The sequence below is a fragment of the Adiantum capillus-veneris genome, chromosome 16, assembly GCF_014529385.1.
Source record: "Adiantum capillus-veneris isolate H3 chromosome 16, ASM1452938v2, whole genome shotgun sequence".
Lineage (NCBI taxonomy): Eukaryota > Viridiplantae > Streptophyta > Polypodiopsida > Polypodiales > Pteridaceae > Adiantum > Adiantum capillus-veneris.
The window spans coordinates 13,457,470-13,479,473 of NC_140946.1; the positions used below are offsets into that span (position 1 = coordinate 13,457,470).

Below are 22,004 nucleotides of genomic sequence, written 5' to 3' on the forward strand. Positions count from 1 at the left end.
CTTTGTCCTCAAGAAGTAGCTCCAATTGCTCCCGGAGCTCCTTTCCTGTTGCTTGTAAGAAGAGCTCTGTCTTTTCTGAGTCAAGTGTGGCCTTCTCTGTCCTTGTGAGTTGAGCATATCGTCGCTCAAACTCCCTGAGTAGATCTATTGGAGAGAGCCCCTCCTTCGGCTTGGCTACCCACTCCAAGAAAGTTATCTTTGTTACTCTCTCAAAGTCCTCCATGAAATACTCCTCCTTCATCGCTAGCTTGAACTCCTCCCAATTTCTTCCATGCTCATTCCTGATATCCTCTCACTGTGCTCTCTAATCTCGGGAGTCACAACAAGATCAAAGCTTTGGAGCATCTCATCTTCTGGCACACGATGCAACTCCATCTTCTTTACATAGCCACGAAGATACTTTGTCACATCTTTCCCATTAAACTGATCCATTTTGTGCACCACTGCTTGAATAGCTTTGGTTGTTGAGACTTCTCGTCTTTCTGTAGCATTCTGTTGTTGCATAAACAAGGAAAAGTCTTGAAACATTTGCATTATAGTGGGATCAAAAGGCATACCTTGCTGCTGCGGATGATGATCACCCATGGTTGAAGTAGCTTGCAGATCCCCACTAACTCACCCTGACAAACTTCGCGTCGGGTTCACCAAACAGTGTATCAAAGGGTTGGGGGTCTTTCCAAGAAGGCGTTGGGCCTCTAGCTGTGAGGGTTTTTGGGGAGACTGTGAAGGCTTTCACATAAGAAAGCTTGTGTTTGTAGCAAATACATTGTGTGTAGCCATTGGAGTCTTACACGTAGACACACACACATATGCACACGTGAAACCCTCAAAACAAAACAAATATGAAAACATCAAAGCTTTGATCGTATCTAATCAAAGGTAAGATGAAAGGGTTCACTGATGCATTTATAGCAACAAGTTGTTGTACTCCAAATAGACTGCGAATGGTTCTTTGAAACTGTAACTTAGTGCTTACAAAGATGTAGATGTTTTGCCTAGTGATAGGAGTGAGCCGTGTGTACAAGTCTTCTTGGTTCATAGTATTAAGAAAGCAAGACTCAACCCCTAGAGCAGAATAAATATGTGCACATCGAAAGAATTAGAGTAGTCTAGTAGTGGCAAAATTAGAGGACGTGGAGAAAGAAGAATTTCTTGCAATCTTTCCGGCCCAAAGAGTAACACAATTCTCTGTTGGAAGTGGATTTTACGGCTAATACAAACGTTAATCCTAATATTTTTCACAAAGTGAAAGGGTTGAAAGGTTACACCATTGGAATTATTCATCTAAGAGATTAGTTTAGAAAGCAGTCAAACAATGCAGGAAAGAGATAAGAGAGACAACCAACACACAAAGACCCGCACAAGCTCAAGCCAAAGAAGTGAAGCACACCTCAAGACTTTGTGGTCTTGTAGCCAACTTGATGAAGTAGAATATGAGTAGTAGTACCCAACACCGTTTGTAAGCCACCAACAATGCGTCTTTATTGATGAAAGAAGGTTACATAGAGTGTATGAGCATCCTATTTGTAACACCATACTTTTTGATGGTTCTTGCTCATTGCAAAAATCTGTAATATAATTCATCACTCAAAGAGACCATGTACTATTTTTTTCCTGAGAAGGTTATTAAGTTCCACTCTTATGTTGAGTACATTATACAAAATCTGGCTTTATGCAACATTGCACTGTTTACTTTCGTGCGAAGCTTATTAAGTTCCGGTCTTAAGTTTGAGTACATAAAAATCATCTATTTAGGATTTTCTCAATTTCCATGTTTTGGTGCCATGAGAGTTGTATTGATAGAAATAGGACAAACTACTCATAGATTTGCCAACGCGAATGGTAAAAAATTGTACCTGTTAACCGTGCATAACTAACTAGCAATGCATGTAGACCATATGAATAGAATGGCAAGACTTGTTTGCTCATATAGAAACCAAATGATTAAAATTACATCTCCCATGGCATGCTGTTGTATACAGATCCAAAGACCTCCGGTGAGATCGTATACAATCCCCTAGCACCTTGGACTACTGTTAGTGGGATTTTTATATAGCTGACAAGATGGGAGTACATGAAGACTGTGTTTCTGCCAAAAATCTTGTAACAATAATCGTCGACCTACTTATAATAGAGTCCTTTCAAAATGTGCGACCCTGCTTCAAACACACTACCCCAACTTTCGACGGCGTGTGCTTTGAGATTCTCCAATGTGCTTGTGCACTTGATCAAGTAAAAGTCAACATCTTCTTCGTTCCCCTCCTCGGCATTGACAGCCAAGTTGTCACCTACCTAAATCGCATCGCTCAATGCTTCATAGTGCCCTTCATAGATAGGCTCCTCAGATTCGTCATCACTATTTCCACCATCACTTTGAGCGATTTTGTGGAAACTCCAATTAGACACGTGTGTTCTGTTGCTGCAATTCTTCCACTGGTTGTGCATGCATGCACTATAATAGCAAGATAGCTGCTTGTGTGCAATGGAGGAGCCATCTTGTTTTGAGTAGCCCCAAACTGAATGTATAGAGCGTGCATTAGGGATAGCTTCACAATCCCATTTGTTCTCCCGGGACACTTCTCCAAGCTTGACCTCCCAAAACACAGGCTCTACCTGCCTATGCTTGGAAGGTTAGTGAGCAATGGACCCATCGGACAAATGCTGGCGAAGAAATTGCACAACATCAGCTGCACATTTAAGCGTAGCTCCATTGCTCTTCAGCTGCTCGTGTGTAAGTGCCCTTTTCACAACTGCTCCCGCCCCATCATGTTCTCCTTTCCTGTGGCCACTTCCAAAGAAGTTCCACACCATCACTTTCCCTGTCAAAGTAGCATATCTACCAACAAAATAGAAAGTCCTTTTTGCCTTGAACTGCGATGCTACCCCATCTGACGAAACCCAGTGCTGGCTAACATCCAAGCCTCTATCTTTTATCCATTTCCAATGTAGCATAAAGCAGTGTTGGAAAAACAAAGTTTCATGATTTTTATCATCAGAAATGAAAAAGTGCAAAGTCTTTTTTATCGCAGGTCCAACACGATAGTAGGTAATGTGTACAAAAATGATGACCTCAATGGAATACCAATGCATCGGCTGGATCTCATTCTGCTCCTTGCATGAATAATTCTCAGCAAAATCTACCACAGATGCAACAACATCTTCAGGAAAACGTGTGATGCACGCTTTGAACTGTTTAGCCTGCCATCGATACACGAAGTCATGTTTGATGAAAAATTGGAGATCTTTTTTGAATACCTATAGCAAATCAGCAGTGATCATCTCCTCGCATAGAAGTTCCTTCCTTTTCTTGTTCTTTCCACCTTTGCATTTGCCTGTTTCCACATCCTTAAATACTTTGACTTTGATGGTTCTTGCATCCTTTAGCAGCTCCTGTGGACAGCATACAAATTTCTCTACCCCACATTTTACACATTGACCCATGTGGCATTTTAGACCATGGTAGGTAGAGCCAGTTTGCTTGGGACACAATAGAGAATCTATAAGCTTTGAAATGCTCTTCACACTGTACTTTGTAGAAACACATGTTCCTGCAAGTGATGAATCATTGCACACAGCGCATGCACATTTGCACAACCCACCATGCATTCCAAATGATTGACTACACATATGATTCATAGCCTCCTTCAAATATGAAATTTTCACATGGTAAATACAACAACATGTCAGCCTATCCTTTAGCTTTCGCACAAAGTAGGGCTTCTCTGATGCAAAAGCACGAAGCTAGATTGCTACATCCGGATTGGCATCCTTGAAACATTGGTAGAGCTCAGCCTGCATTCCACAACAAGAAAGCTTAAATGACGAAGAAATCATGTGTCAAAGCTACCCATTAGCTATGAATATCTATCAATAGTAAGCTATAGATATTAATAGCTATCAAAATCTATGAAATAAAAGTCACTAGCTATAAATATCTATAGAAAAAAGCTATCATTATATATCAAATACCCATAAAGTAGAAATCACTAGCTATAAATAGCTATCAAACAGCTACTAGTACCTTTTGTATACAATCACTAACTATAAATTACCTTTCACCTAAAGCAAACACTTGATCATTCACTATCAATAGCTATTACTATCAATAGCTATCAGAGAGCTACCAATAGCTATCAAATGGCAGTTATCAAAATCAATAGCTATAACTACCTATGAAATATCTAAGAATAGCTATTAAAGAGCTGTCAATAGCTATCTACTTCACCTACCAATAGAAACCACATTGCAATCAGTAAACACTAGCTATGAAATAGAAATCACTAGCTATGAAAAGCTATTATAGTTATCAAAGAGCTATTATTAGCTATCCAGTAGCAATCACTAGTGATAAAGTAGCCTTGGCTATGAAATAGCAAACACTAGCTATGAGATATCTATCAAAAATCTATCAATAGCTATAAAACAAGCACTATCTATGAATAGCTACCAATAGCTATCTATCAATAGCTATCCAATAGCAGTCAATAGCTATGCAACAACCACTAGCTGGGAAAAGCTATCAAATAGTAGCTACCAAAGAGCTATTAATAGCTATCAAATAGTAGTTATGAACATCAATAGCTATCTAACAACAATTACTGTCTATTAAATAGCTATCAAATAGTAAACACTAGCTATGAAATAGCTATTATTAGCTATTATAGCTATCAAAGAGTTGTTCTAGTAGCTATCGTGTAGCAATCACTAGCTATGGAATAGCTTTGTCTATGAAATAGCAACAAACACTAGCTATGAGATATCTATCAAATAGCTATGAAACAAGAAGCACTAGCTATGAACAACTATCAATAGCTATCAAACAACAATCACTAGCTATGAAATAGCTTTAACTAAAGAAAATACTTGATTATTAGCTATTGATAACGATCACTAGCTATAAATGGCAATCATCGGCTATGAAATATCTATTATTTAGCTATCAAATACCAATAAATGGCTATAAAATAGCAATTGCTAGCTATGAATAGCTATCGGTAGCTATCAAAGAGCTACCAATAGCTATCAAATAGCAATTACTACATATAAAATTCAAATAGCAAACACTAGCTATGAAATAGCAATCACTAGCCATGATTAGCTATCAAATAGCTCTGACTAGCTATGAAATACCTCATTCTAAAGAAAATACTTGATTATTAGCTATCAATAGTCATCACTAGCCATAGAATGTCATTGACTAGCTATAAAATATCTTGATTACCTATTAAAAAGCAAATTTTGGCTATGAAATAGCAATCACAAGCCATGAACAGCTATCAATTGCTATGAAGAGATATTTTATAGAAATCACTAGCTATAAAATAGTTTCACCTAATGCAAATACCTGATCAATAGCTATTACACAACTGCTAATAACAGAACAGTTATTAGTATCTATCACTATCGACAAGTAGGTAATTACAAAAATAGTCCTTATTGGCTATCAATATTGTGAGGTCCCCACCCCGCCGTATCAAACGGAGGATCTGATGGTGAACCTCGTGGCCACTAGATCTATAGCGGAAACAAACAAAGTGGTTCAAGGTTCAACTAGCGGACGATCTCTCATCACAAAGTGAGTCGAGTTCGAGCCTACTAGTAAGGAGATCTAGCTCCACCTCGCAGGGGAAGCGTACTTAAACTATCTAGCGATCCTAAGACCCACCTTCCTAGAGGAGAGAAACCCTGAGCACCTTTTTCCCCATGTTTCAGAGGCACGTACACTTGAGACTTCGCCACTCTAGGGGCAATGAGTATTTCTAGTATCGATTTTAACACTATGGGGACAGAGAGTTCCCGACCAATCGGGACCACCCATCTCATAGGCATTGGCAACCTGAGCCAAGCCCCCACTTTCCACCCCCACACTCACACTTCCTTGTGTGCCCTAATTACTACCACAATGGTTGTTCAACATAAAAGTTCCTTGGTTAAATTCTGATTCACAAGTTCGTTAAGACAGCCCTTCAATCAGTATTGCACAGCGGCACCAAGAGAGAGTTCTAGTAAAAATTCTACTCAAACTTATTCATTAAAATTCCAATGTTCTGGAGGTACAACATCCCCCCTCCAACAGGAGTTTACTCCTCCCGTTGTCGCCTAGCTGCCCATACAACTAGGTATGTCCACCGCATAGAAAGCACGACATGGACATTCCCACCGCTTAACCAGCAGACGTGGGTTCCCACCGCTTAACCAGCAGACGTGGGTATCCACCGCTTAACCAACAGTCATGGATTCAAGAGCCCTTAACCAGGAACTCTGCCCCCTGTGCATCAGGAGGGGGTTCGGACTAATATCAACATTGGAAATAGAAATGAACATGCCGAGCTAAAGTTTCCCTAGCAGACATTCTTTCCTACTTAGAATTTAGTATACAATTGAATTCTAATGCCGAGGTTTCCATCGGATTTCTCCAACATGTTTAGGGATATGTTCTTTCCTAGCTAATCGTATGCAATGTTAAATTAAACAACTTGAATAAAATTGCGACCTACCTCTTCCATTTCTTCGTCAATGGCCCGTGAGATGGCCGGTTCTTGTTCGTCCATGGGAGCTTTTCCTTTCCCGTTCACATTGCTCGTTCTTGCCTCGCTATCGTGGGCACCACCGAAGTGAGTTCTCTTAACCGGGGCCATTTTATACTCACTACGTGATTATGGGCTGAAAATCCTCTCGATTTTCTGATCCAAATGAGTTCTCAAGACGAGAATTTGGCAGCACTTCCCTCCTTTGCTTCTCCTCCAAAAACTGTGTGTGCCGGTAGCACCTCCCCAAGGTGTGTGTGTAGGTGTGTGTGTGTCTGTGTACTGGGTGTGTGTGTGAGCGTGTGTGTGTGTGTGTGTGTGTGTGTGTGTGTGTGTGTGTGTGTGTGTGTGTGTGTGTGTGTGTGTGTGTGTGTGTGAGCACACTCTTAAATAGGCTCCTTCAAGTTGAAAATCGAACTTAGCTGCTATAAGCATCTGAGTGAGCACTCACTTCATGCATTGGCAAGTCTAGTTTCCTGCCTACCAAGTGTCCAGTTAGCTAGTCTAACTGGCTCTCACACTCACTCTCAAGCTTGGAAACTCTCCCACAAATCCCACAAGACAAGAGGGCGTCCCCTAGCTGCTAAAGCTGGCTTAGAGTGGGCTAGAACCTGTTCCCACACAGTCCCAGGCCCCCGTTGCCTCCCCGGCCAATTTTTAGGAAAATTGGTTCTAGGCTAAAACGGGTCATACGAGTCGGATTTTGATGCCGTAAATTGCTATACTGATATCTAACTAAGGCATACTGGACCGAGTACCTGCCATATTTAGCAGCCCCCGGGGTTCGAAAATGCGTTTTTTTCAAATTCGGGATACGGGTGGAGTTTTTCGAGACGATCAAAACTAGACGGGTCGGGTGACCAAAAACTTACCATATTTGGAATTTTTTACAAAAATTATTTTAGTTCACATTTCGAAGCTTAAAAATATTCTAAACATCATGGCACTGACAGAATTTGGAAAACTGCTAAAAATAGTAACTTTTTCCATTATGTTCATTTCATGGTACAATGGTGCTCTTTTGATCGGGGTCAGAGACCTTACAATCTCCCCAACGTGAAAAATTTGAGATGTCCTCATCTCAAGAATACATTTGGATAAAATCTATGCTAACTACTTAGGTACATATATCCTTTGTCTAAAGTAAAGACATTCTTTGATATTAGAATAGTCTTTAGCTTTATGCATCTTATTCTGCTGAACTTTGATGAGATTCTGGTGCTTGATTTATTGCTCACTAGGATTATCAATTGCATCATACATTGCTGATCTCTCATCAGCTTCATCACCCACAGTTGGTTGTCTCACTACGGCATTAGCAAAAGCTCCGCTTCCTTGTCCTATGTTTCCTCTTCCTCGGCCTTCTCTTTCGTTTGGTTGACCTCGCCCGTTGATGTTTAGAGGTACATTATTAGTACCGGATGTTTGGGAAATCCTTTTTGGACATTGGCTTTTGTAATGTCCATACTCCTGGCACTCAAAGCATCTTATATTGGAAAACTCGGTAGCTGTCGTAGTAGCTACTACAGGACGATGGTCGTATGCAGGGTTGAGTGGTCTGTTACTCCAGTTGTATGTCCTGGCCCTCTTTGACAAATAGTATTCACTATCTTGGGTAGTCCTCTGAATCTCTTTAGCTAACGGTTTGGCCCTTAGCAAGGCATCTTGCAAAGTTGCTAGCCTGAGAGCTTCTAGTCGGTTGTTCAGGGGGTCGATGAGTCCTTGGCAGAACCGTGCTACCTGTTGTTCCAATGTCATCTTAGGAGCATATCTCTGAAGAGTGACAAACTTTGAATAATATTCTTCGACAGATGAAGTCAGCTGCCGAAGGGAAAAGAACTCGTTCATCTTCAAGGTTTTATAGGCGGGTGGTAAATATCGCTCCATCACAGCAGCCTTGATGTCTTCCCATGACTGGGAAGATCCGTTGATATCCAAGTCCCTGCAATGTTGTTCCACCAGATCTTGGCATCACCAGACAAGCGGAACATCGCAAGCATGGTTTGGTTCTCGGGTTGAGTTCTCGCAGCTTCGAAATAGTCATCCATAGCCTCCATCCATACTTTTGCATCTCTTTCCACATTTGCCCCTTCGCCTTTAAAGGTTGGAGGCTGAGCTTGCTTAAGGAGAAGATTTTTCTCTTGAATGGCGGTATATAGCGCAATAGACGGTACCTATCCAATGGTATAAAACGCATTACTATAGCACTCTTCTCAAATGAACCTAGGCTTTTCCATACTCAAGAAGAAATTTAACTTTTTGGGCTGAACCAGCCTACTTAATCTGTACATCTATCACAAAGGATTTAACTATTCCACCATTAGTTTAAATTCCATTGAATACATCCAAAAATTGTCCGATAAATAATGGTAAAAACTTTACTCGAGATCTTTGATCCATACTTATAACTTTATGTGAATCAACAGGCTACCTGCCCGCCGCACTAGTCGCACCAATGACTTCTCAAAAAACATCATGTGGAACCCACTGAATTCCAACAAGCTCAACGAGTAAAACTCTTTAACATCACTCATGAGAAAATCCATTAGACAAATCCAATGTCATGATTCTGGGAAACAACATGCTCAAGCTTTGTGTACGAGCTATCCTACTATCCCTTATTTTTCAAAATTTCAAACAACATCATTTTTCCAGTTCGAACCTATAGCTCTGATACCAGGTGTGAGGTACCCACCCTGCCGTATCAAACGGAGGATCTGATGGTGAACCTGGTGGCCACTAGATCTATAGCGGAAACAAACAAAGTGGTTCAAGGTTCAACTAGCGGACGATCTCTCATCACAAAGTGAGTCGAGTTCGAGCCTACTAGTAAGGAGATCTAGCTCCACCTCGCAGGGGAAGCGTACTTAAACTATCTAGCGATCCTAAGACCCACCTTCCAAGAGGAGAGAAACCCCGAGCGCCTTTTTTCCCATGTTTCAGAGGCACATACACTTGAGACTTCACCACTCTAGGGGCAATGAGTATTACTAGTATCGATTTTAACACTATGGGGACAGAGAGTTCCCGACCAATCGGGACCACCCATCTCATAGGCATTGGCAACCTGAGCCAAGCCCCCACTTTCCACCCCCACACTCACACTTCCTTGTGTGCCCTAATTACTACCACAGTGGTTGTTCAACATAAAAGTTCCTTGGTTAAATTCCGATTCACAAGTTCGTTAAGACAGCCCTTCAATTAGTATTGCACAGCGGCACCAAGAGAGAGTTCTAGTAAAAATTCTACTCAAACTTATTCATTAAAATTCCAATGTTCTGGAGGTACAACATCCCCCCTCCAGTGAGAGTTTACTCCTCCCGTTGTCGCCTAGCTGCCCATACAACTAGGTATGTCCACCGCATAGAAAGCACGACATGGACATTCCCACCGCTTAACCAGCAGACGTGGGTTCCCACCGCTTAACCAGAAGACGTGGGCATCCACCGCTTAACCAACAATCATGGATTCAAGAGCCCTTAACCAGGAACTCTGCCCCCTGTGGATCAGGAGGGGGTTCGGACTAATATCAACATTGGAAATAGTAATGAACATGCCGAGCTAAAGTTTCCCTAGCAGACATTCTTTCCTATGTCAAACAGTATATCCATCAACCATTCTTTCCTACTTAGAATTTAGTATACAATTGAATTCTAATGCCGAGGTTATCGGATTTCTCCAACATGTTTAGGGACATGTTCTTTCCTAGCTAATCTTATGCAATGTTAAATTAAACAACTTGAATAAAATTGTGACCTACCTCTTCCATTTCTTCGTCAATGGCCATTGAGATGGCCGGTGCTTGTTCGTCCATGGGAGCTTTTCCTTTCCCGTTCACATTGCTCGTTCCCGCCTCTGCAGTCGTGGGCACCACCGAAGCGAGTTCTCTTAACCGGGGCCACTTTATACTTACTACGTGATTAGGGGCTGAAAATCCTCTCGATTTTCTGATCCAAATGAGTTCTCAAGACGAGAATTCGGCAGCACTTCCCTCCTTTGCTTCTCCTCCAGAAACTGTGTGTGTCGGCAGCACCTCCCCAAGGTGTGTGTGTAGGTGTGTGTGTGTGTGTGTACTGGGTGTGTGTGTGAGCATGTGTGTGTGTGTGTGTGTGTGTGTGTGAGAGAACACTCTTAAATAGGCTCCTTCAAGCTGAAAATCGAACTTAGCTGCTATAAGCATCTGAGTGAGAACTCACTTCATGCATTGGCAAGTCTAGTTTCCTGCCTACTAAGTGTCCAGTTAGCTAGTCTAACTGGCTCTCACACTCACTCTCAAGCTTGGAAACTCTCCCACAACTCCCACAAGACAAGAGGGCGCCCCCTAGCTGCTAAAGCTGGCTCAGAGTGGCCTAGAACCTGTTCCCACACAGTCCCGGGCCCCCAGTGCCTCCCCGGACAATTTTTAGGAAAATTGGTTCTAAGCTAAAACGGGTCATACGAGTCGGATTTTGATGCCGTAAATTGCTATACTGAGCTCTAACTAAGGCATACTGGACCGAGTACGTGCCATATTTAGCAGCCCCCGGGGTCCGAAAATGCATTTTTTTCAAATTCAGGGTACGGGTGCAGTTTTTCGAGACGATCAAAACTAGACGGGTCGGGTGACCAAAAACTTACTATATTTGGAATTTTTTTACAAAAATGATTTTAACTCATATTTCGAAGCTTAAAAATATTCTAAACATCATGGCACTAACAGAATTTGAAAAACTGCTAAAAATAGTAACTTTTTCCATTATGTTCATTTCATGGTACAATGGTGCTCTTTTGATCGGGGTCAGAGACCTTACAAATATCAATACTAGTCTGATAGCCTAGCAGAAGTCATGTAACAACACATAGCTACCGGTAAAACTTTGACGGCTATCAATTGGCCAATATAGTGAACAACTACGAAAAATATTTGACTAGTTATAAGATGGTACAACATAGCTATTGGGTGGCTATGAAGTAAACCTCATTTGATAGCTATTAGTGTGGCAAGAGTTATCTATAAAACACGAATAGCACCAGCCAAAATTTGATAACTATTAACTAGACATTGACAAAGAATAACTATAACGAACAGCCATGAAACATATAATTGGCAGCGAAAGAGATAGATAATGGTCAATAATTAGCAGCTAAACCCTGGCAATAGTTATGTAAGTAGTTCAAATAGCTATGCAGTCGAAAAGCTTCTACTCGGCAAGAGTATCTAACAAATACAAAAAGCCACTACATGGCATACACTTTCTTCCATACCTGTGATACTTCCAATAAATGGATGGGATGTTCAATATACTCCTTTCGACCAATTCTCTTTTGACATATGTCTTTCTTGTTGGGGATACACGAGTCTCAAGCATCCAAAAGTTGACTATTAGCTCCTCTACCTCTTCAGATATGCGACTTTTTTGAAGACTCCAATGACATGTGGCAAAGGACAAAGTGGTCTTCTCAGTTTGTTGGAGTAGCTGATTCTTGGCTCCATACAAGTTCCTTCTGATGGGGGCTTTTCACAAGCCAAGCTCCCATACCCCTCTTCTCTCGTCCCCACCCCATGAAAACCCCCTCTTAGGGAGGGAGTGATAAAAGGCACTAGAAAAAGTAAGAAAAAAATAAAGTATGATTATGTAAATATATAAGAAAGGTAAAATAGGCCACCTCATTCCTGCGGGGTAGCCCATCCCCACCTTGCCTCCTTTTTCTTCACTGTTGCCCCGCCGTGTGTCCCTTTTCCTCTCCTCCACTCAAAAGGTCAACCCCCTCTCTCTTCCCCTTGTCCTTTCTCCTTTCTCTCTCCCCTCAAGCTACCCCACCTCTCACCAATAATGCATTATAACTCACCAATAATGCACCAACTCACATTCAACTTACCCTATCTTCCAAAATAGTATACCCCACCCCCTCTTTCTCTCTCCTATCATATCCCATGATCCAAATACCCCCCTCTCTCTCTAAAGGGCGCCATGTCTCTTGTCTTGTAGCTAAATAACCTCCCCCACACTCACACACACTCAGTTTCACTGAAAAAGGTGCCCACAGACCCATCCCCACCCGGTGGTTACCTGATTTTTCTTGTGTTCACACACATCTGCACACAGATTCACCTCTGAACACACTCCTCTCTCTCCCCTCTTGTAATTACTTTATTCTCCATGTCACGTCTCACTTTTTTTCATCAACCCATCTCTCTCTCTCTCTCTTAGTCTCTCTCTCATGAGACTACTGTTCTGGCACATATACACACAGTCAGACAAGTGGGGCCCACAGGCACATGGCCTATGTAGATAATGATTTCTTCATTTCTAAATTCTAGAATTCCTCCCCCCTCATCCCCTATATAAAGAGGGGTCACCATCACACTAAATACACACACAACATCACCAAAGAACACACTATGCACTGTGTGTGCCTAGTGCACACACACACACACCCACACCATCACCATCACCGCAATCACCATGCTTGTCTTGAGCATGACCTCTACACCCTTGGCTATGGAAGATGAAGGGCAACTAAATGAAGGATGATGGCCATAATCCTCGTGCGAGTCTTCGCCATCAACTCCCACCTATCCTCCATGTGCTCTACCACTCTCTCCCTTCTCATTCCCCTACCCTATGCTCCCCATTTCATCGCCTAATTCTCTAAATAAAGCTTGAGGTTTTGTGAGTATGTTTTCTTGCAATGTTTTGCCCATGTGAGGTGTGCGGAATCGCCACCTAGTCTTGTGTTTTGGAGTGAGCTTGTGTATGTGTGAAGGGTGTGCAGATTCGCCATCCTTTTGTGATGCCTAAGTACTAAGCCGCCATACCCCCTCCCTCACTCTCTCGCTCTCTCTCACTTGATCTCATTCCCTTTCCTTTTCATCATTACTCCCAAGCATCCATCTCTCTTGGATGAAAACTTTGTTATGGTGGTGTGTTGTTTACGTCCTAGCTGCTGAAGCTAGGTGGTGCCCCCTGTTTGCTTTACCATGACAGGCTCGAGGTGCGCCATTCGGTCCCCGGTGTTTTAGAGGCCGTCGGGGTTCGGGGTTCGCTTTGCTCCCGTCATTTGGTTCCCCCACTGAGGATCTTTTCATGAAACCCTTCAGTTTACAAGACTGAAACCCCTAAACTATTGTGAATGGATGAATGGCTAGGAGGATTTGCTAATTGGACGACAAAAGAAGAAGAGCTCCAAGCACAACTAGATGAACTCCGCATCTCCATCGAAGCTCGAGTGCCAGGCGTAACGGTAATCGATTTGCAGTGGGAGAGTCAACCAACACGCCAAACCCAGTGGATATACATAGGCCAAGTGCCAAGAAGAAGAAGGAGAAGTTCGAAACCATGTCCGCAACCTTCAACCAACCCACAACAACAAAATGGAAGGAGCTCTACACAATAGAGAATCAACACTATTCTACTTTGAGAATCGGGTAACTCAAGTCACCAAGGTAATTATCACAGTCAGCTTTCAAGTCGCACCTGATGCTGCAACACAGATAACGGAATCATTGGCTCACACTCTCACTAGAGAAACTAGGGATCTACTGAGTTTGTTTCAGGAAAGAACACCACCCCCTCCCACAAGCTTGGACAGTGACTAAGCACCTCTAAGCTTCACATGAATGAGTACAACCTACCTCAAGACAGATCACACATACCAACACGTGTACGCTCAATCAAGGTAATACTGGATTTGAAGGCTCACTACCAGCACGTCATTGACACCATGCCGGGTGGGGAGCGGTTTTTGGAGGTTCTGGCATCAGATCAACCATTTGTCTTACCTTTGGTACAAGGCAATGTACCGTTTGAAGTTTTAATCTATGTCCTAGTATAAGAGGGTATACACACCTCCTTGTAAAGAAGAAAAAAACTTTTGCAAGTTAAGCAGTGTGTCTTTCTAGCTCTCTCTCAGAAATCATGGCAAGTGTAGCATTTCCAACATTTAAAGGAAAGAAGGGGGAGGATTTGGTAACAAACTTCCTAGATGACTTTGAAGTAGCATGTGTAGTGAGCAACAAAGATACGGATGAATCCCGGGTTAGAATCTTTAAGAATCTCATGAAGCTAGAAGCTAGATCATGGTACAATGCACTTCCACAAGCAACCAAGGATGACTGGGAACCCTTAAAAAACGCTTTTAAGAGGCGCTTTGGGGGAGGTACCACTTCAGAAAAGTTGTGGGACAAGTTGAGAGACTTGAAGCAGGAGGGTCTTTTAGAATATGCCACCTATGAGTCCAAATTTGTGGATTTGTGGGAACGGTGGGTTGAGTCACTGGCTAGGGGGGAAGCTGCACCCGATTTCCTAAAAAACGATCGGTTCACGCATGGCTTATGGCCGCTTCTCAAGGAGAAGAAGAAAGGTAGATTCCCGGCTACGTACGAGTTAGCCGTTGAGATTGCTCGCCTTAAGGACAAGAAGCTGCGAATGAAAGCCAAAGAAACCGAGTCAACAGAATCAGGAACATCACGTTGACTAGCAACTACGACAACCACCATTCCACCACCACCACCGGCTCTTGGGGTAAGAGATGACCAACAAGATATGTTGGCCCATATTACTGACCAACTGCAGAATTTGTCTGTCCACTTAATACAACAAGGGAGGAGTCAAGAAAGAGATCAAGACCCTGAAAGAGCACGACGACAAAACAGGGAGTATCATTGCTACAACTGCGGAGCAGACGGTCACAGTATGTACTACTGTCCCAAACCACGACAAAACTATAATTGAGGAGGTAGGAGGAACCAATTGTCACCCCCTAGAGAAAGAACACCCCCACCCCGAGCACCACCCCCACCAACAAAAATTCTACGTCCACCCGAGACACCACTACAAGCATCCATCCCACCTCTTCCACCAGCCCCACCACCTGATCACCCTGTAAACATCATAAGGCTAGAAGAGAAAGGAAAAGCCGTAGTAGTGGATCCACCCAGAGAAAAGGAGAGGGACAAGGGTAAGGAGAAGGTAACCTTTTTAGAACCACTTGAAGCCATGACTGTGAAAAGAGCTAGGAGGGAGAAATCTACACAATCAGATGATGAGAGAAGCATCAAAGGAGAAACTAGCAAGAGGCCATCCAGGCCACGACGGAAATTGGGCATCACCGACTTCCAGCTAGGGGAAAGTTCTAAGCCCTATGATCTAACATTGGATGTGGCAGAGCAAGGACCGAAGATTACATGGCCACAACTGCTACATCTTGCACCAAAAGTAAGGCGACAATGGTCTAAAATGGTAAGTACAAGACGCTCCAAAACAAAGGTAGCCGGAGCAATTTCGGGATGCAACATGGATGACATCCTTCCAATTGTCGACGTAAACATAAAAGGAAAGAGGGTTGGAAACACCTACATTGATGGAGGTGCACAAATCTGTGTAATGAGCGAATCTATGATGCTTCGATTAGGGATCGAGGTTGACAGGCCTTCTCCATGCAAGGCAAAGATGGCAAACAACGCAAAAGTAAAGTGTGTGGGTGTGGTAAGTGCCGTGAAAATCAAAGCTTTCAACATTGATGTAGAGGTAGATGTTTTTGTAATGCCTACTAAGGGGGAGGGCTATCCACTAATTTTGGGAAGGCCATGGTTGATGGCCATGAAGGCAAAACAGGACTAGGGTACTGGCCTTCTACGCATGACCGGTAAGAAAGGGGAGACAATCTACTACGACATGAGGATTGGCAAGCAGAAGCAAATGAATCTGGAAACATCGGCAGATGAAACCACTAGCGAATCTTCCTGTTCTGAGGAGGAGACCACATTCACCGACGAAAGTGACAGTTCCATTGATGTGATGGGTATCATTATGAAGGATCCACAAAGGGTAAGCACAACTGGTGATCCATCACGAAAAGGGCAACCCAATGAAGAGGAGATCAAATCACCTGGCCTAGGAGGAAGTAGGTTGAAGGGTATGTTGTCTACGGAATTAACACTTGAGGAGAAAGATAGTTTTTGCAAATGTTGATGGGATTTCCTAACCTATTCATTGACAACTATGAAAGAATCACAGGCATTACAGTGGTGGAACATCATATTAAGCTGAAGGAAGGGGTAAAACCAGTTGTGCAAAAGCTACGACAACTGGGGGTCATACAAGAAAAGGCACTCTTGGCCGAGGTAAGGAAATTGCTAGAGGCGGGATTCATCTATCCTTTAGAAAACTCAGAATGGGTGTCACCTGTAGTGGTGACGCCTAAAAAGAATGGTAAGTGGAGGGTCTGTGTTGACTACAAACCACTAAATGCAGCTACAAAAAGAGACCACTTTCCTCTCCCTTTCTTGGATGAAATTCTGAATGAAGTAGCGGGTTTTGAATGCTATACCGTCTGTGATGGTTATTCTGGATACTTTCAAATACGCATAGCCTTGGAAGATCAGCTAAAAACCACTTTTATCACGCCATGGGGTTGTTTTGCATACAGGGTTATGCCATTTGGTCTCACAAATGCACCTGCCACATTCCAAAGATATGTCACATATGTTTTTCAACCGTTCTTTGGAACATCCATAAGAGTTTTCATTGATGATTTTTGTATATATAGCTCCCGTATTTCACATTTAGAAAAGGTAACTGAAGGTTTGGCCAGGTTGCAGAGCCTAGGTGGGCAATTAAATGTGGATAAATGCCACATTGGGGAGACTAAAGTCATTCTACTAGGCCATGAAATTTCAGCAAAAGGTATCAACGCCGACCCAAGTAAGGTGTCCGCACTCATAGCCCTACCTTCACCAACGACGGCACGTCAACTGGTCTCTTTTCTACAGAAGGTGAGGTACTTAAGTAGATTCATACATCTACTATCACAACTTGTTCTACCACTGCAACAACTCACTCAAAGATCAACTTTCACTTGGGACGAGGAAAGCGAACATCACTACAACAAGGTAAAGGAGGTCTTAGCCACTCTGCCAACTATCTCACCACCTAAGTGGGATGAAAAATTCTATGTCACCTCAAGTGTTGGTGATGACTCATTGGGGGCTGTGCTACTCCAAAAGGATACGACGACATCTTTCATGAGGCCAATCTACTTCTCTAGTCGAATGATGACAGCAGGAGAGAAAGGTTTCACCCATGTGGAACACCTAGTCCTAGCTCTTAGATTTGCAACTACAAAGTTTAGGTCATATTTGCTGCCTAAGAAATTTGTGATTCTAACCACGGATGAAATATTTCTCTATGTTGTACAACACATGGATGTGTCTGCTAGAATTACTAAATGTCTGCAAGAATTTGACTACACGGTACAGGTAGAAATCACGACAAGGGCAAGTTTGGGGGGACTCATGACCTACCAAGTCTTTGAAAGGAAGGAGAAGCAATCTAAGGAAGGAGAAGTCCGATTACCTCCAGTACCACCGATGGTAGAAGGATCATACTCTCTCTACTTTGATGGAGCCTACAAGCGAGCGTCCGACAAAGCAGCTGCAGGCATAGTGGTCTTTGATGACAAAGGGACAAAGGTATTTTCGTTGGGCCAATTGTTAGATTCACATTCTAACAATGAAGCTGAGTATGCAGCACTAACCAATGGTCTACAATGGTGTGTCTCGCAAGGTGTACAACGCCTTAATGTATTTGGGGATGCTCTACTTCTGGTAAGGCAAGTAAATGGAGCATCGACATGCAAGAATCCTAGTTTAAGGACTCACTTAAGTGGTGTAAAAACCTTGTTGGGTAAGTTTGAAGAAGTTCAAATACACCATATCCCAAGGGCTCAAAACCAAGAAGCAGATGCCCTAGCAAGTGAAAGACTACAGGAAGTGGTGGTTGGAGCAATAAAACTAAAGCTCCCTCTATTTCAAGGCAGTGATGCCTTGCCTGACATCATGCATTTTTTGGAAACAGGGGAATGCCCATCAGATTTAACAAAGGGACAAAAGCAATGGCTGACGCGGAAGGCCACAAGGTATCGACTCATCAATACGGTTTGTACTGTAAGGGTAAGGACCAAATACTCAGGAAGGTCCCTCTCTCTCAGGAAATCACGGGAGTAATTGCTAGCTGTCACGATGGGGTTTGTGGTGGTCACTTTGCCCTAGACATAACAAGTAGGAAAATCTTGCAGGCAGGCTTCTAATGGCCTAGCCTCAACCGTGATGTACACCATTGGTGCAAAACGTGTAAGTTGTGTCAAAAGGCCGGCACTAGGTCACTTATGCCTGAACCACAGACACCTATTCTCTCATATGGCCCATTTGAAAAATGGGGTATCGATGCCATTGGGCCATTACCTAGGGCCAACTCAGGAAAATTCTACATTATCATGGGGGTCGACTACATGACTAGATGGGCAGAGGCTACAGCCACCACTAGAATCACAGCGGTAGAGGTAGCTAAATTTATCTACGAGCACATATGTTGTAGGTTTGGCACACCTTTAGAGATCATCTCTGATAGAGGGCCAGGTTTCAGAGCAGACTTGGTAGGAGAATTAATGCAGAAACTGGGCATTACAAGGAGGCACTCTTCACCATATTACCCTCAATATAATGGCCTAGTTGAAAAGGTAAATGGAATGGTTTCTAAAATTATTACCAAGCAGGTAAACAATCATCCCGGAGACTGGGATAAGTATCTACTACCAGCTTTATGGGCCTACAGAACTTCATTTCGTACATCCTTGGGATTCACACCGTATCATCTAGTATTTGGTAAGGAAGCAATCTTGCCCATTGAAGTGCAACTACAAAGTCTCAGAGTAATGGCAAGCCAACTTCAACAACCCAACATGCATTTGAGAGATCACATCATCAACTTGGAAAGACTGCAGCTGGACAGAGAAGAAGCAATAAATTATTATGCAGCACAAGCAGAGCATAGACGGCTTAGCTTTAACGAGCATCTCCGGAAAAAAGAATTGAAGAAAGGAATGTTGGTGCTCCGCTACGACAATCGCTTCGACACGCGCAAGGATAAGAAACTCCTACTCTGATGGGAAGGTCCTTTCATCGTCAGGAAAAAGTATGCCAATGGAAGCTACCAGCTTATGGAGGCTGATGGAAAACTTCATAAAACCAGGGTAAATGGTTGGCGACTTAAACCTTATTTTCTTCGATTTGACCAAGATCCACCTATTGACATTCTAGATGAGGACACACCATCAGCCGCCACCTCCGACGACAATGATCAAACAGATGAGCTAGAGGCATGAATGCCTCTAGCCAAAAGGGGAGGGCTAATGATGGGTGCTTTTCACAAGCCAGGCTCCCATACCCCTCTTCTCTCGTCCCCACCGCATGAAAACCCCCTCTTAGGCAGGGGGTGATAAAAGGCATTGGAAAAAGTAAGAAAAAAATAAAGTATGATTATGTAAATAGATAAGAAAGGTAAAATAGGCCACCTCATGCCTGCGGGGTAGCCCATCCCCACCTTGCCTCCTTTTTCTTCATTGTTGCCCCGCCGTGTGTCCCTTTTCCTCTCCTCCACTCAAAAGGTCAACCCCCTCTCTCTTCCCCTTGTCCTTTCTCCTTTCTCTCTCCCCTCAAGCTACCCCACCTCTCACCAATAATGCATTATAACTCACCAATAATGCACCAACTCACATGCAACTTACCCTATCTTCCAAAATAGTATACCCCACCCCCTCTTTCTCTCTCCTATCATATCCCATGACCCAAATACCCCCCTCTCTCTCTAAAGGGCGCCATGTCTCTTGTCTTGTAGCTAAATAACCTCCCCCACACTCACACACACTCAGTTTCACTGAAAAAGGTGCCCACAGACCCATCCCCACCCGGTGGTTACCTGATTTTTCTTGTGTTCACACACATCTGCACACAGATTCACCTCTGAACACACTCCTCTCTCTCCCCTCTTGTAATTACTTTATTCTCCATGTCACCTCTCACTTTTTTTCATCAACCCATCTCTCTCTCTCTCTTAGTCTCTCTCTCATGAGACTACTGTTCTGGCACATATACACACAGTCAGACAAGTGGGGCCCACAGGCACATGGCCTATGTAGATAATGATTTCCTCATTTCTAAATTCTAGAATTCCTCCCCCCTCATCCCCTATATAAAGAGGGGTCACCATCACACTAAATACACACACAACATCACCAAAGAACACACTATGCACTGTGTGTGCCTAGTGCACACACACACACCCACACCATCACCATCACCGCAATCACCATGCTTGTCTTGAGCATGACCTCTACACCCTTGGCTATGGAAGATGAAGGGCAACTAAATGAAGGATGATGGCCATAATCCTCGTGCGAGTCTTCGCCATCAACTCCCACCTATCCTCCATGTGCTCTACCACTCTCTCCCTTCTCATTCCCCTACCCTATGCTCCCCATTTCATCGCCTAATTCTCTAAATAAAGCTTGAGGTTTTGTGAGTATGTTTTCTTGCAATGTTTTGCCCATGTGAGGTGTGCGGAATCGCCACCTAGTCTTGTGTTTTGGAGTGAGCTTGTGTATGTGTGAAGGGTGTGCGGATTCGCCATCCTTTTGTGATGCCTAAGTACTAAGCCGCTATACCCCCTCCGTCACTCTCTCTCTCTCTCTCTCTCTCTCTCTCACTTGATCTCATTCCCTTTCCTTTTCATCATTACTCCCAAGCATCCATCTCTCTTGGATAAAAACTTTGTTATGGTGGTGTGTTGTTTGCGTCCTAGCCGCTGAAGCTAGGTGGTGCCCCCTGTTTGCTTTACCATGACAGGCTCGAGGCGTGCCATTCGGTCCCCGGTGTTTTAGAGGCCGTCGGGGTTCGCTTTGCTCCCGTCTACTTATATGAATAGAAAGTAGCTTGAAGACTAAACTAACATTAAGGCCTTGTGCCTCCTAGTGTGGGTCTTTTGAGTTCAGAAGCATCATCATGGTAGATCTCTTGAGGAACATCTCATCTTCAGTTTGTGGCCTCTTCAAGTCTTGAAGTGTGTTCCGAATGTTTCCTATCACTGTATCTGCAAAATAGGGTGTTGATGCTTTGTCGTTTTGGACATCTTTCAGTGAAGGGTGCTGAATCATCCGATTGAAGATGCCTTTCTTGGTGTCCATGTCCATTCCACTTGTGCTTTGAAGTACATATCATGCAATCCCTTTTGCTATCATTGCTCTTTTTTCATTCTCGACAATTTTTGCACAACCCTGTGCCTTTGTTAAGTCTTCTATTCCTTCGGCTCATTCATTCCCCTCTCTTTCAACAACCAAACCTACATCTGCTCTTCTCTTAAATTGGGCTCTTTGTTCTCTCTTGTGGAAAGCTTCATATTCCCTGATCACCATTGCCTGCTTCATGTCCTGGAATGAACCAACCATAAAAAACATAACACAGTGACTTATTAAACAATCATCAACTAAGCTACAAGGAGCTTTAGATAGTATAGTCATAATCAAAAAGAGACTTTAGGGCAACAACCCACCAAGGCATCTTCAGATTCACGGAAAAAAGTGTTGCAAAAGCAAGTAGGAACCCAAAAAATGTTCAGATGAAATAATGAGCTATCATGACATAAACAACGGGTATTACCAGGA

General features: G+C 43.1%; 1 pseudogene; it reads right to left on the reverse strand.

Annotated features, from left to right (window-relative positions):
* Positions 1 to 21,294: 21,294 nt before the first annotated feature.
* LOC147438596 (uncharacterized) lies at positions 21,295 to 21,788 on the reverse strand (annotated as a pseudogene).
* Positions 21,789 to 22,004: the final 216 nt, after the last annotated feature.